This window comes from Pseudorasbora parva, chromosome 11 (assembly GCF_024679245.1).
Source record: "Pseudorasbora parva isolate DD20220531a chromosome 11, ASM2467924v1, whole genome shotgun sequence".
Classification (NCBI taxonomy): Eukaryota; Metazoa; Chordata; class Actinopteri; order Cypriniformes; family Gobionidae; genus Pseudorasbora; species Pseudorasbora parva.
The window spans coordinates 46,666,689-46,667,757 of NC_090182.1; positions in this window are offsets into that span (position 1 = coordinate 46,666,689).

Sequence of the window (1,069 nt, forward strand, 5' to 3'; positions counted from 1 at the left end):
TGACAGTGGCTCACACACCTGACAGCAACACGCACACCTGACAGCAACACGCACACCTGACAGTGGCTCACACACCTGACAGCAACACGCACACCTGACAGCAACACGCACACCTGACAGCAACACACACACCTGACAGTGGCTCACACACCTGACAGCAACACGCACACCTGACAGCAACACGCACACCTGACAGCAACACACACACCTGACAGCAACCCACACACCTGACAGCAACACACACACCTGACAGTAACACACACACCTGACAGCGGCTTACACACCTGATAGCAACACACACACACCTGACAGCAACACACACCTGACAGCGGCTCACACACCTGACAGCAACACACACAGCTGACAGTGGCTCACACACCTGATAGCAACACACACCTGACAGCAACACACACACCTGACAGCAACACACACAGCTGACAGCGCCTCACACACCTGTCAGCAACACACACCTGACAGCGGCTCACACTGACAGCGGCTCACACACCTGACAGTGGCTCACACACCTGACAGTGGCTCACACACCTGACAGCAACACACACAGCTGACAGTGGCTCACACACCTGATAGCAACACACACCTGACAGCGGCTCACATACCTGACAGCAACACACACAGCTGACAGCGGCTCACACACCTGTCAGCAACACACACCTGACAGCGGCTCACACACCTGACAGCAACACACACAGCTGACAGCGGCTCACACACCTGTCAGCAACACACACACCTGACAGTGGCTCACACACCTGACAGTGGCTCACACACCTGACAGCGGCTTTCACACCTGACAGCAACACACACACCTGACAGTGGCTCACACACCTGTCAGCAACACACACACCTGACAGCAACACACACACCTCACTGGATAAATACACAATAAACACATTTCTGGACTAAACAACGCTGGTGACTTCTTTACTGTGTGTTTAGGGGCAGTGTGTGTGCGTATGTGTGTGTGTGTGTGTGTGTGTGTGTGTGTGTGTGTGTGTGTGTGTGTGTGTGTGTGTGTGTGTGTGTGTGTGTGTGTGTGTGTGTGTGTGTGTGT